At 35.1% G+C, this 15,696-nt stretch overlaps 1 long non-coding RNA gene across 6 annotated transcripts; it reads left to right on the forward strand.

The window, feature by feature from the left end:
• The first annotated feature begins 1,380 nt into the window (after positions 1 to 1,380).
• Positions 1,381 to 5,851, forward strand: LOC147839386 (uncharacterized). Of its 6 annotated transcripts, none has more exons than XR_015518691.1 (7): positions 1,423 to 2,312; positions 2,623 to 2,678; positions 3,247 to 3,306; positions 3,410 to 3,478; positions 4,108 to 4,222; positions 4,485 to 4,596; positions 5,616 to 5,845. It is a non-coding gene; the product is annotated as an uncharacterized LOC147839386 (long non-coding RNA). The 6 variants fall into 6 exon arrangements; XR_015518692.1 differs by having other exon boundaries at positions 3,413 to 3,478; XR_015518689.2 differs by lacking the exon at positions 3,410 to 3,478 and having other exon boundaries at positions 1,381 to 2,526.
• Positions 5,852 to 15,696: the final 9,845 nt, after the last annotated feature.

The following is a 15,696-nucleotide window of genomic DNA, read 5'->3' on the forward strand; positions in this document are numbered from 1 at the left end:
ATGTGTCTATTAGTCAATGACATCAATCAATGAAAGCACTAAAAACTTCTGTTTATAATACAATGCTTTAGTGATTTCCTGGGTTTCTTCTTCATGGCTGTTAGGAGTTTAAGAGTGAAAGCGCCCTCTAGCCAAAGGAGATTTACGACCGATCACACAATAAATACCCTTGATGAAACTGTTTTTACCCAATATTTACCCTTGATAAACCATTCTGTATGGGGAGATGTTGTTAAAATTTTAGATTTTAGATTGAGAAGATCATCACCTTAAACTGTTTTGTTTTGACTGCACATAATTATTAAGCATGAATTTGCTGTAGTGATAAAATTACCATTTCAGCCTTATTTAGTTCCATTATTAAGTGGAACAAAAACACAACATGTTAATACCAGACACACAACATCATAAGATGTTAATATTAGGTTAGATTTAAGTCGTCAGATGTCAGATGACAAAAATTCAATGTCTAGCCAGTGTCTAAGGACAATGTTATTTTAACATCCAAAAACAGCACCAAATAATGTTGACATTTGGTTGAATTTTAGGTTTTGTTGGAAAGTGGCCAATATCCAACATCTTAAACCAACGTAGGGCTGGACGATATGGCGAAAATGTATATCATGATACATTTCTTAATTTCGGTCGATACGATACAATTACCGTATCGATATGGACAATATTAAAAAGCCAGGAAAAAACTGGCAAGACCACACACAATGGATGTCTGTACCCACAAATTTCTGAAAACTGAATTTGCTAAGTCTATAATAACAACCAGGCTCTTATAACTTTTTCTTTTTTAAATAAAAATAATACAAATGATGATATATGTCATTATACATACACTGTAAACGATTTCTGTTGTTTTCACGGTATTATACTGCATTTCTCAACAGTTGTTTACTGTATAAGCTGTGCACAGTGTGTTACTGTATATATTGCTGTTTTCACAGCATGATAATGTATTCTCAACATTTCCATACTGTGAACATGATTAACAGTATGCTACTGCAGATTTTACAATAAATTTGGGGAAAAAATCAGTTACTGTGCATCTAAATACAGTACTGCAAATGACCATGAAAAACTCTACACACACTTTATATTATTATTATTATGTTTATTTTATTTTTTGACAAAGTATTTTGTGAAGAAAAATAAACTAACCAGTTTCTTTAGACTGTTCAGTGCATAAAACTGTCCCCTGGTTTTCCATTTTTGGGTGTACTGCACCTTAATTTTATAAGGTTAACGTGAAAATATTAAAACATTTTTAATCAACATAACTTTGTGCTTAACCAAAACGTAAACTGGAACAGAAGTAATTGATTCATGAAACCAAAGTCAGCTTAAATGTTAGAATGACCAGCCTGCTTTAGACGGATTCATGAGGATTGGGCATCCGTCACCATGGAGGTCACATCTCCGCATTTTCAAAACAATATTTTAAAATACGCACCATCTCTATAAATAAACCACAGACTTGAGTTTAAAACAACTACATTCCCGCATGAAAAACGGTTAAAACTAAATTTCATAACACATTCATTATAGAGCCATCTAAGACCGGGGCTATTCTCACATGTCTAGCCGATTATAACCTCGTTTCGCCGAATACATGAGTGATGATGGACACCCTGGAGGTCAGAATCTCCGCTATCGGCAAAGCACGCTTAAAATTTACACATGATATCTATAAATAAACCACAGATTTGAGTTTGTAAGAACTACATTCTCGCATGAAACACTGTTAAAATTTCATTTCGTGACATATTAAACGCAATATTTATAATATTAGCTGGGCTTTCTCATCCGCCATTACCATTTGCTTGTTGATGTGAAATGAATTCTGGGAGAAAAAAAATATTAATTCTCAAAACACTTCAAACGAACTTTATTCATATTGTAAAGGTCAGATATATGTAATAATTTCGCTGGTAAAGTGAATAAAAAACAATGTTACTATATTGTAATCAATATCACGTTTGCACTGGTTCGGTTCAGCACTCGAGCGACTCTGAATCGTATTGAACCGTTTGCTCGGGAATTATTTGATCACACGTGTTCACAAGCACATTCAGCAATATGCAATTAGTGTATAATTAGTGTATAAATGCGTGTGGCCAAGCAGTATAACGAAATAGTAATGAATCATATACAAAAAGGAATCGGTTTTAGGCGGATTCAAATCTTTACTGTTCACTAAGGAGCCGATTCATAGAACCGAACGGACACGACTCGACCTGCAGGCAACGGCTCTCCTAATTTGAAATTCACCTGTCGTCTTTCATCCAGCGACTTCATCCTCGGTAAGTGTTTTAAAGTCAAATTCTGTCCGTTGAAGGATTGTTTTGTATATATTTCTGTGTATTGAGTGTGTAATTTAAAAGAATTAACCAAGTGACATTAGTTGTAACGTTAGGTTCTTATGTTTTGTCACGCTGTCCGTTAACAAATGGTATTTTAAACAAGAAATAACAGACGCCAGGCGGTCATTGTAGTGTTTGCGAGGTATTAGATACAGTGAGTTTATTTTGAGTGAGTTTTTGACCATACGCTTAGTTACCTGAAAAAAACATAACTTTAACTGTAACTGCATTAATGCATTCTCTATTTCAGCACAACACTGAGATGAAGGCGAAGTCACCATGAAAAGTTAAACGTTTACCGTTAAGGTAAGCTCTGGTCTTCACATAGTCATTATGACTAAGCTATCATTATGGTAAAATTTTTCAACTGTAAGTTAGTTATTTAAACTAAACTCATAATGAAATGAGTCTTAACTGTTTTATTAAATGGAGCTGAAAATTAAATGCAGTTAAATTATTTTAAGCTAAAGTTAATATTAACAAAATACATATTAATTGTCTATTTCTCAATAATGTTAATGAGCTTGATGTATAGTGTGTCATTAATTGTACATTTAATTTTTGGTGTTCAGGTGTACCTGAGGTGAGTGTACGTTCTGAGTACACAGATATTAGCCAAAGTCATTATCACTATATATATATATATATATATATATATATATATATATATATATATATATATATATATATATATATATATATATATATATATATATATATATCCATCCTATTCTAAGAGAAATTGATGGGGTCAGGGAATGATTTGTGTACAAATGTATTTTAACCCCATACAGATTGGTATGGTTGTACCATAGATTTAGATTAATTAATGTTAAGTCTTATTTTACTCTTATTATATTTATCTGTTTTTCAGCTACAGTAATTGATGTTGAAAAACTGATGCTACCAATCACTCCTCACTTGATTATTCAAGGTAATGTTGATGTCTTCCTCATTTTGATTAGATTTTTAAATGTCAAGTTGTTCACAGATTTGTTGTGAGGAGTTTCATGTACAACCTCTTTTTCTTCTTCCAGCAGTTCCTAAGATAAAAAAATCTGGTGTTAAAACAGCCACGGCTATGCTATTTGCCTACCAAGTGCTGAGTAAATATTAGACAAACATTTTTTTCTATAACTGTTGTCTTTCTGTTTATTAGCAATTTTACTGGGCATATGTGTTTTTTTTTTCAAACAGCCTGGAAACTGTAAGTTTAGTTCAAAATGTTGTTTTATGCTATTCATTTTTGTCTTAACATGGATTGCATGTTGAAGCCATCGTTTCATAGTGGGAAAATGTAAAAGAGAACCACTGAATACAATGGCATAATGATTCTGCTTGTTCACAGAACGTACTTGATTTAGTTTTCTTCAAGTGATGCATCAGTTTTTATGACTATTGCTTGACACTTGAATTGAAGGGACAGTTCACCCAAAAATGAAAATAATAGCATCTTTGGCATCCTCCACTTGTTTCAAAATAGTTATATATTTATTTTTTTCCGTTGAACACAAATTCATATTTTTTTTTAAAGAAATTTGGTTCAAATATGGATGTCAATAGTTACTGGTTACTAACATTCTTTAAAATATCTGCTTTAGTGTTTAACAGAAATTCAAACTAGTTTAAAACACGTGGAGTAAATAGTGGCAAAATAGTAAACTATTCCTTTAAATATTTTATTCTGAGACTTTTATTTATATGTGTCTTGTCTTTTGTCATATTGTCCTTCTAGCCCAGATTGTGATGGACCTGGAATGCGACACCAGTTACTCTTAAGACAAGAACCGAATAAAGCACAGATGTGGAGGGATTTGCAGCCAAACTAACTGGAGGGAAGGAACCTTTAGGTAAAAGCACCTGCTTTATTTAGATCTGAAGTATTTTATTTGACTTAGATTTATTGTTTTAATTCTAATTTAAAGCAAACAAGGTTGAGCACCCCTGGTCTAAAAGTTAAAAAATGCTGTTTCCGTGATAAGGTTAAATGTAGTTCAGAAATAGATTCATTAGGATCAATGCTTAAAGTAAACACTTTCTTCTCTCTGTAGACCAAACATGTTTACTATCCCTCACATTTTAATAAATTGTTTCTGTTTTTGTTTCTTACAGTGTGGGTGAACATACTACCTGGATGTCCAACAAAGGCTGCACAAGAGCTAATTTGATGGCACATATTCTGTCCTGTCTACATCTCTGATGACCTTGAAGTGCTTCGACATCAGTGAGTAATACATCTTTATATTGTCATGCATACAGGATTTCTGTAAGCTTAGCTTTAATGTTAGTTTCTAATCAGCAGTGACTGTTTTAAAAAATTAAGTATTTAAATTATTCTAAACGTTTTACTGATGCTGTGCACAGTAACGTTATGATGATTTAGTTTGAGGAAATGTCACTGGAGAGGTGTTCGTATAAAAAATAAATAAATAAATAAATTGTATGAAATGACTCCATAAAATGTTTATTTGTCTCGCTGACATGCCATCGCTGCTGCATATTGAAATACAGTAATATGAATTGACAGCAGAATATTACCACAAACATTTCATGAAGTAGGCTAGACTGCTCTTTAGTTCTCTACTCAACTTTAACCCATTTCCTGCTGAGCCTCTCTGCAGATTTTGCCAAAAATGAATGCTTAGTGATTGCTTTGTTTTATGCAGACCATATATCAGTAACTTATCATTAGCATTATTTAAAAAAAAAATCACCCACAGCTTTCATGTTCTCTAACGCAATCTTGTCTGTAAGTTAGAAGTGGATTTATACGTGTTAAAAGCCTAAAAGTATTTAATTAACATTAGTCACGTTAAATTAGATTATTTTATTTATTTAATTTTAAATATGTAGCCTTTTAAAGTCAGAATGAACTGTGTTCACCCCTCTTAAATCCGTGGAAGCACTAGTAGTGTGATCATGGAATCAGATATTCGAGCTATACAGAGTCGGACATTAAGTTAAGATGAGACTTTATTTTTTACACACCTGTGTGGACACCTGACTAGCGATCTTCAAGAACAATGCCCGCTGATCTTTTCCCCATTAACGTTAGTGTAATTGTGAATTGACAACAAACTGTATTTCACCAACAAAAACAATTAAAAAACTGTTTTATATAACTGATATATATATATATATATAATAAACAGCAGTGCAGTTTTTCGTTTCTGAATGAATTAAATGGTTTGAGGGATAATTAGTTTTTACTTCAGTGATTGATTTTGATTGTCATTTTTGCAGGATCATCATCATGTTGCTGCCCTTTTTCACTGTCCCTTTCCACATCATTTGGCCTTCAACATTTCCTGTCTTGTAGCAGTATTCTCACCTTTTTTAAAATTGTCATAATTTTTGATGCATTAATTGTTGACTGGTTTTAATGATCAATTGTTTATTAGTGTTCTGTTGCTCTGTTATATTGAATTATTGCTACTGTTTTATCATGGTTTACACAATAAACCTTTATTGTGAAATTAAAGTTTCAGTTTCTTTATTTTTCTTGTACGTCTTGAACAGTTAAAATAACACTTGTGCAATTTTTGAACATTTTTTACCCATTATAAAGTAGCACTATTAAATAAAATAAAATAACATTTAATAACTGTAAAATACTATACAGTAATAATGAAAGTAACATTAAAATACCGTAGTTCTTCATGGTAAAAATGCACAATAAAATACTGTTTTCAGTTTTGCAGTATGTGCACCACTACTGTAATTAGTGTTACAGTAAAAATCAACAACAGTAAAATGATGTATTACATTTTACAGTAAATTTAATACTAATGTAATTAGTATTACAGTAATGTTACTGTTTTATGAAATACAGCAGCTACTGGATAATTGTTGCCAGTAACTTACTGTTAATTTAACAAGAAATCGTTTACAGTGTATGATAAAATATATATGCAACCTTCTATCGAAATACCAGAAATGAGTTTAAAACTCATGTCACCGTTATTGAAAAAAAATCTACCGCGATATATATTATATCGAACTATTGTCCAGCCCTAAACCAACATTATATTGATGTCAAATACTGACATTTATTCATCAGGTATGGCAACCAAAATCCAACGTCTGATAGACGTCATAGTGTCAACATCAACACAACATCAAGCTATAACATCATTACACGTTGATATCTGATTGATTTTAGGTTGGACGTTAGATATTGATGTCGGCCTGATGTTGGGTTTTGATGGGTTCCGATGGTTTTTATTTGCAAACAAAATGCAGCGTCCCAGTGATATTGGGTCAATCTAATGTTATGTTGACATCTTGTGCCTGCTGGGGGTAACACAAAACCAGCAAGATGTGTGAAGTTTATACCAAAACTTCTTCAGAAGCCTAATAAGAGTAATTATCACAGTACCAAAACCTTTCATCATTAATGTTTTTTTAGATTCCCAAAAAAATAGTTCACTCAACCGTTTGCATTCATTTTTTTAAAATCTCATTATGACTAACATTTTAATAATCTAAAAACTAAATTTCAATAAATTAAGTTATAAATAAAATCAAAAGGTTTGAAATGTCACCTGTTTTTAATTTTGCCAGCAAAAATGTCCTTCACACTTAAGTCAGTAGGTTATACAATATTTCATAGACAACCTTGGGAGTCAGGAATTTTTTTAATTGTTTTTAAGTTATTACAAATTATATATTTATATAATAGCTTTTTTTTCACAGGCTATAATAATAGCTGTTACAGTTATTAACACAAGATTTTCACATACTAGCAATAAAAAAGCAATTAATAAATAAAAGTTTGTGCAAATAGCTTCTGTAAGAACTAATGTAGTACAAATTCAGAGCTGATTAAAAATCATCTCATGCAAAAGATAATGAGATGTAAAACAATGGGTGCTCCATTTATTTATTCAAAATAGGCCTCGCTTCATATCATTTTTAGAGTTGCAATAATTAAACAATGGAGATAACAGGACTCCGGCTCATCTCTTGATCAACACACACTTGCTGTATGAGACATTTAGAGAAGGTGTTGCAATATCAGGCAACACCGAGCCACATTAAATATTTATTAGCATAAAAATATCCACACTGCGGGGAGAGAAAGCTGGACAGACTTTCTGTTTACACACCATTTTCAAAGCAGAGCCGTCTCACAGAAAAGAACAAATTATGTGAATGAGATATTATATGTGTGTTGTTGTGTCAAAATATTGCCTCTGCTGCTGGATTTCTATAGGCCTGAGTGTTTGTAAACAAACCTGAATGATCTTATATGTGATGATGTCGGTTACTGCATGTTGGCAGGAATAAATGCTCTGTGCGTCACGTTTATTTGCAATCTGTGAGTGCATGGGCAGATGTGCGAGACAGAAACGCTGCATCTTCCTCAGTGAAATGCAACCCTTCAGCTTAATAAAATGGAGTGCTGTGAGCTGCATTCCCTCCCGAGGAAAAACAAATGTGATTTTCTCTCATTTTGGCCTCGAGTGTGAGGCTGGCTGATGAACGAGGAGCTGTTGTGTGCGTTTCTGCTGACCCAGAGGTAATTAAAGATACTGGAGATTTACGACAAAGATGCAACCTCTCTCAGCCGCAAGTTTAACCTGAGACACAGCAGAATGCCTTTGCAGACCGGCTGTTGCTTCATGCCATCCTAAACTAAATCTGCAATGGTGTCCCATTCCTAAAAGTATTTAAATTGGTGTCAAATAACATCATTAATATGTACCTAAATATTTTCATTTTCCAATTGATAACCTAATGCTTTTTTCATGAATGATAGTTAATAGTGCTAATATTGAAATTAAAGGTGAAGCTCTTTTTGGTTTAATGACAAGAATGTCTGTATTTTTTTTACTAAGAAATAAAAATAATGTGAGAATAATAGTTAATTAATAATTGATAATTTATTAAGAAATAAAATAGCGTTATAAAAATATTAAATAATAAAAGTGACTATCTTTTTTAGCAACAAAATTTGTTATGCAACTGTTTTTAACATTAATTTAACCGTAACATTGACTATAATAACATAAAGACATGAAAGAAATAAACATTAAAAAGTTTAATGGACATAAATTAAGCATATTAAAATGATTTCTGACTGAAGACTATAAAAAAATGGTTCCGGGAAATGTATCTTTGCAAATGCATCACAGAAGTGAATGACAGATTTGAATCTGATGAGCTTAAAAATTATATTAAAAATATCCCTGCAAACACAGAACATTCAATCATTAATTTTCTTTTCGGCTTAGTCCCTTTATTATTCAGGGGTCGCCACAGCGGAATCAACGCCAACTTATCCAGCATTCGTTTTATGCAGCAGATGCCCTTCCAGCTGCAACCCATCACTGGGAAGCATCTATACACACTCATTCACACACATACACTATGGACAATTTAGCCAACCCAATTCACCAATAGGGGAATTACCAACCTAAATCACACATTACATCACATGGGTTCAACCATGCATACCGGTTGCAAAAAAAAAAGACCAGTTGCAATAGCAAACATGTCGTGTTGTGCAGTAGGATGCCAAAATCGACTTAAATTTTACTGTACACCACACTGCTTTTAATGCAAACTGCAGACGTCTTTGGCTAACAGCCATCATAAGAGCTGAATGGAGTGAAGACCTTATTAAAATTGCTCGACTCTGCAGTTCTCATTTCATATCAGGTAAGTTCCTGCTGTGCTGAATCATACACATTACTCATTTTTGATAGCAGCAATGATTTCAGCAAACACAGGTAAATATGGTGAATTAAACTGCCGACACTGAATGCTAAGAATGAAATTTAAAAGTGTAAGTTCACATACCCTGCCGTACAGGTGCAGTTCGCTGTGAGAATACAGTTGTTTTGCTTGTTGATGATTAACCAAGCCTTGTACATCTCCGTCTTCTTTCCCTGTCTTTGGCCAGTCAGAACCTCGATTTTTAGTACTACAAAGTTTTGAATCTGGTAATCATGGAACATTATTTCTTGCACATGACAAAAAATTGTAGGCATCCAAAAACTTGTTGGCCTTTACATTTACATTTACATTTAGTCATTTAGCAGACGCTTTTATCCAAAGCGACTTACAAATGAGGACAAGGAAGCAATTTACACAACTAAGAGCAACAATGAATAAGTACTAAAGGCAAGTTTCAGGTCTGTAAAGTCTAAGAAGGGAAGTGTTAGTAGTTTTTTTTTTTTTTTTTTTTTTTTTTGTACAATTAGTGTGATATTCAAAGAGGCAATTGCAGATTAGGAAGTGAAGTGGAGACTAAATAGTTGAGTTTTTAGTCGTTTCTTGAAAATAGCGAGTGACTCTGCTTTTCTGATGCAGTTAGGGAGTTCATTCCACCAACTGGGCAGATTGAGCGTGAGCGTTCGCGAAAGTGATTTTTTCCCTCTTTGGGATGGAACCACGAGGCGACGTTCATTCACAGAACGCAAGTTTCTGGAGGGCACATAGATCTGCAGAAGTGAGTGCAGATAAGAAGGTGCTAGGCCAGAAGTCACTTTGTAGGCAAACATCAGAGTTTTGAATTTGATGCGAGCAGCAACTGGCAGCCAGTGCAAACGGACTAGCAGCGGAGTGACATGTGCTCGTTTAGGTTCATTGAAGACAACTCGTGCTGCTGCATTCTGGAGCAGTTGAAGAGGCTTGATAGAGTTAGCTGGAAGCCCAGCTAGTAGAGAGTTGCAGTAATCCAGTTTGGAGAGAACAAGAGCTTGAACAAGGAGTTGAGCTGCATGTTCAGATAAGAAGGGTCGGATCTTTCTGATGTTATAGAGTGCAAATCTGCACGATCGAGCAGTACTTCTCGACTTCTCGACTTTAACTTCTCTTGTTAAATCACTTAGAGTTTCAATAAGATAGTTGTATATTTTGGGCTGGATGCTTGGCCATTTTGTCTTAGGGGAGCGTGGGGCACACAGTAACGCAGGAATAAATGTAACATGGAGTTTTAAGGTATTTGCTCAGGGTTAACCATGGCATGCTTCAGAGGTTTTCACCACAGTGTTAGCAGACATCTTCCTGCCAATTATTGAAAACTTTCGGCGAAATTTGGATGAGAAACACAGGAGAAACCATTTTTACACCATAAAAGTATTTTTATATATAGTCGATATTTTTACTGTCTTCTAGGCTAAAAGATGAAACCATTTTGAAAGGTGTAAGAAACACAGTGACTGTTTTGAGGAAAACATGACACAGCGGGGTTAGTTGTAACAGGGCGTTACAATTAAGCCACACACTGATGTACACCAATTAAACAAACAAAATATTTTTTTTAATTTTGGGTGTAAAGTTGGGAACTTTTGATATAAAAGTTTTTTTAATAGAAAATATTTCAATAGAAAAAAATATACTTTATTGCTAATAATGCAAATAAATTATATATATATATGGATAATAATATATATGGATATATATATATATATATATATATATATATATATATATATATATATATATATATATATATGGATAATGGATAATAATGCAAATAGATTCAAATGTGTTTACCCAATAAACAAATAATACATAAACATATTGTGCTATGTAGAATAAAAAATTAGCCAAATTACTAAGGAAATATAGCTACTATTTAAAGTTAACTGAATTTAAATTGTGTGAAATCTGTCTTTAAATGCATGTGTTACAACTAACCCCCTGTATAACTTGCCCCGCGGTTGGGGTAAATAGTAACATTTTTACTTCTGGCACTTTTACTGCACAGAAAACATGGTCCAGCGATCATAATTCCAGTGCTCATTTGTAGTAGAGGCTTTTGTTTGGTTGGTAAAAAAAATGGTTTGACAAACGCCATTACTTTGTTCATTATTTGGCCAAAACCAAAAAGTGTTACTTTTGTGCCCCGCTCTCCCCTATCCAATTTCCTTTGGGAGGGTGCTATCGCAAATAGACCAGACGAACGTCGCTCACTTTAAGGTTAATATTGCAGAATAACTGTGCTTATGATTGGTTGACAAGCTGTTATTATACGCTGAAAGCATCAAGTAAATAATATATATAACATGTAAGAAATAACTTATCTCTAATACAAAAACAAACTCTGTATCGCATTGGATGTCATTCCATCGCTGTACATGCTAGCACTCCCGTTTTTTTTCTTCAACCTCGATGCGTGCGCATTCTGAATGTTTACGAACCGGTAATTTGCCTATAGCGCATGTCTTTGGACTGTGGGAGAAACCAGAGCACTCAGAGGAAACCCACACCAACACGGGGAGAACATGCAAACTCCACACAGAAATGCCAACTGACCCAGCCGGAACTCGAACCAGTGACCTTCTTGCTGTGAGGCGACAATGCTAACCAATGAGCCACCGTGTCTCCCCACTTTTATTTTTGTAAAATGGAAATAATTCCTTGTTAACCAACATATAATGTCCTTGCAAATTAAAAAAAATGTTGATACAGATTATTGATTGTCATATTTCGGAATTCTTGCCTAAAAAGTCCCTATAGTCTCGACTACAACATCAAAAATGAATGCTTTCCGTGTCCTTCTCCCCACTGCCCTCAGCGCTCATTCTGTCTCTCAGCTGTTTGTGTCCCACTGAACCAACATGTTCCCTTCTTGTCACATTAAGTCGACACGTCACGCCTTTGCTGTGTCTTTGAGTGAGTCTGACTGAAGTTCACATCCTCATCTTCTTCTCAGTCACCCTCCCCATCTCACTTTCTCCAGCACCTCCCTCCCTGCCCGTGGCGGTAACCGATGCTGCATCATGCGGTGGTGCGCTTCCCCCCGCCCTGTGTCCTGCGACCACAGAACAAGCCCACTATTAAGTAGTCAGCAGAGTTCAAATCATACGGCAGATCTTGCACTTGCGCCCGGCGCTCTCAGCAACACATTAGCGCGGCTTCACCGGATCTGTCCATATCTTTGACACGTTCCTGTGGCGAGCCGAAAGCAATCACACACTGTCCAAACCCTCCAGATCACGCACACACACACTTACACCGACCGGTTGAAGCGCTCCACCGGACTACAGACTACAGAGAGGGAGGATGAGATGAAGGGAGATGTTTGGGCAAAATGAGGCTCGAGAAGGGAGGGTGACTTACATAAGGCTTTTGCGGTAGAGGCACACGGTGGAAAGCCGTTTTAACATTTAAAGTCGAAATGAAATCAAAATGTAATCTTATTTTTAATATATTGCTTGTTATAAAAGATGTGTAAAAATTTCCAGTGAATTGTGACTAATACTTTTTTATTATTTGATACTAGCAATTATTGGACACTTATAGCTTAAATAGTAATTACATAAGAACTCATAATATAGTTTGATTTATACTCTACTCTTATTGATTAGTTACAAATTCTTATTCAAATAGACAGTGTGTTTATTAAATAGTAGGCTAGTACTTCTTTTAAAAAGTTACTTGTAAGATTTTTTATTTTAGTATTGTTTTACTGACTGCTTCTTCTGAGTTCTGACACAACACGTTACACAAGGACCATTAAGAATGTAATAAATAAGAACTAGTAACTAGTTGAAAACACTAGTTTGAGTAATAAAAGCAGAATAAATATGCTTGAATACCTAATAAAAAAGTAGTGGTCTCTATCTGTTAAGCCAGTAGTAGCCTATAGGCAAGGCAAGGTAAACTTTATTTATAGAGCACAGTTTTACACAACCATATTGATCAAAGGTGCTTTACAATAAAATAAAAAATATATAAACTAAAATACAGATGTGAAATAACATGCATGCATGCATCATTTAAAGGCAAGGAAATAAAATTAAGTCTTTAAATTAATTTTAAAAGCATCTAATGATGGAGAAATCCTAATGTTCAGAAGGAGACTGTTTTAAAGCCTTGGGGCTGCCGCACAGAAAGCTCGCTCACCTTTTGATTTGCAGCCTAGATTATATGTTAAATTGGCTTGCCATAGATGTTCTAAAACATGGCATGAGAAACGACTAGTTCCTCTGGAGGACTGGAAAGAGGGAGGGAGAAGAATACGGAGTACAGAAGACTGATGAGGGTTTATGTACAATGTGCACAGTCGGTCGGCGAGAAAGGCCTCAGGACTGGATTGTAGGCTTGGTGGAAAGCAAGGAAAGCAGGAATGGCTTTTGAAAGATAAAAATGTGGTAAAGAGCAAAAGAGAGTGGGAGAAATGTGGATGAGAATGCGACGGGAAAATGGGAATATCAAAATACAGCAAAGATAATGTGAATCAAATAAAGACAGGAGTTTTCAATGAACAAGCATCAATGGGATCATCATTTTGAAAGTTTCAAGCAACAAAGTGTTTTCTTGCTAGTTTATTTGGTGAACGATGTATACATTTCATCCTGTGTCATGTCATGTCCTCAAAAGGCTATTCATTCAGTCCCCATGTGCACCTGCAGTGTACTTAAAGGATTTATTTTCCCAAACCATTCACCATTAAATGAATGGTGACTTTTTTTTAAGACTCTAAAATCTCCCTCATTTCATGTAAAGGTTAGACAGAAATCTATTCCATTTCATGTTAAATTTCTCAGTGATCCCTAAAACTTTTCCTAAAATTTCTTGTAGGGTTTTGAATGGCAGAAGTGTAACTAAATAATGACAGACTTTTTATTTTGGGCTGAACTAACCAATTAAAAACCATAATGTCACAATCACCAGAGATCCAGGCTTGCAGATCGCTGGTAAGTGATGTTTTGTAAACAAATTTCGGGAGGAGCATGCGCAGAAGTTTCAGTATCGAATACGTCATTGACAATTATCCCATCATCAAATCAGCTCTTGAGCAACCCCTATATATACCAAAGCTGTCTTACCTGCAGCATCTCACGACTTTAGCATCCCTCCACCACCCCGTCACCTCACCTCTTGCATTACATTCCCGGGGGGAGCGTTCTGGGGCCGGACTAGATACTTCGCTCGAATCCCAACTCCTCTTTGTTTCCTGATAAGGGGAATAACTCGAGTTGGGGTGTCTCCTCGAGCTCAGAGCCCTCCCCCCGGACAGCACGCCAAATATGCTTTATACTTAAACGAATGCAAGTGTGAACTCGTGAAACATGCGCCACCACACCTTATGAACTACAAATCCCGTCATGCACCTCACACACACCTGTATTCGGAACTCCGATGATTACACACACACATAGCTGGTAGCTGATCTAAAACTTATTACTGATATTTATATACTGATTACATGGACTATTTATTCAGCTCACATTCACACACACTTTGATGAGTCTGGTTGTTTGATCACTGTTAGCATTACGAAATGGTTTCCTTGTCTTACCATGTTTTTGACCTTTGTTTTATTTTATTGTTTATGCTGGTATGAGGCTTCATGAAACACTGAAACAGTCAAAGCTTCTCTACAGTGGCACTTTTTGGTCATTGTTTATGTATTGCTCTAGAACAGCTTCAGCAAAGAAACAGTAGGTAGAATTTAGGTTTCAAGTGATTTAGTGAAGCGGTGAGAGTTCCAGACTAACATGCTGAGATAATTGGTTCGAATCCAGGGTGATGCAGCTATAGATGTTAGCTTTAAATGCACTGTTCTTGTAACTTGTTTCGTTTTAACATTGATCTCACATCAAAATGATCACTTTGTGAAAAAAATTGTCTTGTTTTGGTCATAAAATGTAACAGTTACTCTGAGCACATGCACGATCCATTATTTACGACCCTGTCAGTCAAATGCAGGGTTGCCTGGTCTGGAAACATTTCTGAAATGACCGATGCATTGAATTGTTTTGGTCACACAACCTAGTGTTTCACGCAACTGTGTGTTTCAAATCACCTTAGTCACGTGAATGTGTTTCGAATCACCTCACGTGACCTGGGTAATTCGTATCATGCTTCGATGCAGTTTTTCGTAACACTTGCGCTTCGAGATCTCGACACTGTGTTGAAACGTCAGTTTCACATCAGCCATCCCTACTGTTATGCCGTCTGTCGTAAGCATTCGCCTGTTATTTTGACCAGGCTCTTAGGATTGCCCTCATGCTTCAGTTTGTACCTGCTTGAACATTGCCTGCCTGACTAATCTTGTATATTAAACTGCACATGGATCATCTCTGTGGATCCTCATCTAACACATAAAGATAAAACTGTATTCTCAGATATTCATGGAATAAATTTCATTTTAAGTATTCTTTAATAACATACACTTTTTAATAAAGTTAAACTTGTTAAACGCACACTTTTAATTTACTTTTAAAGCATCAATGTCAAATGATTGGTCTAAACATTTTAAATAAAATCTGTACATTATTTCCATTGTGTACGAGTGTTGTCTTTTTGGCTAACAAAATGCAGTACTGAGATCATCTTCCAGGAAGCGACATGACTTTTACTT

This window comes from Danio rerio, chromosome 20 (assembly GCF_052040795.2).
Source record: "Danio rerio strain M-AB ecotype USA chromosome 20, GRCz13ab, whole genome shotgun sequence".
NCBI lineage: Eukaryota > Metazoa > Chordata > Actinopteri > Cypriniformes > Danionidae > Danio > Danio rerio.